We start from the raw sequence: 279 nt of genomic DNA, 5'->3' as shown, positions 1-279 counted from the left end.
CCCGGATGGTTCTTACCACACTTTGGACAAGTTGGGTAGGTCTTATTTCCTGAAACACTTCGCTGAGACTTAGAGCCTGGTGCCTTACTATATAGATCTTGTCGAAACTGGGAGTGATTTCCACCACCCGATTTCTGCTGAGAGTACTCATAGTTCCCTGTTCTAGCTCTCTTGTTTACCTTAGCAATTTCCCTAAGATTTTCTCTCTCAACCTGATGATTGTTCTGATTATTCATACTATGAGCGAAAGGTTGAATAGTGTTTTGAAACTCTGCATTC

This window comes from Solanum tuberosum, unplaced genomic scaffold (genome assembly GCF_000226075.1).
Source record: "Solanum tuberosum cultivar DM 1-3 516 R44 unplaced genomic scaffold, SolTub_3.0 scf00257, whole genome shotgun sequence".
NCBI lineage: Eukaryota > Viridiplantae > Streptophyta > Magnoliopsida > Solanales > Solanaceae > Solanum > Solanum tuberosum.
This window is presented reverse-complemented; position numbering follows the sequence as displayed.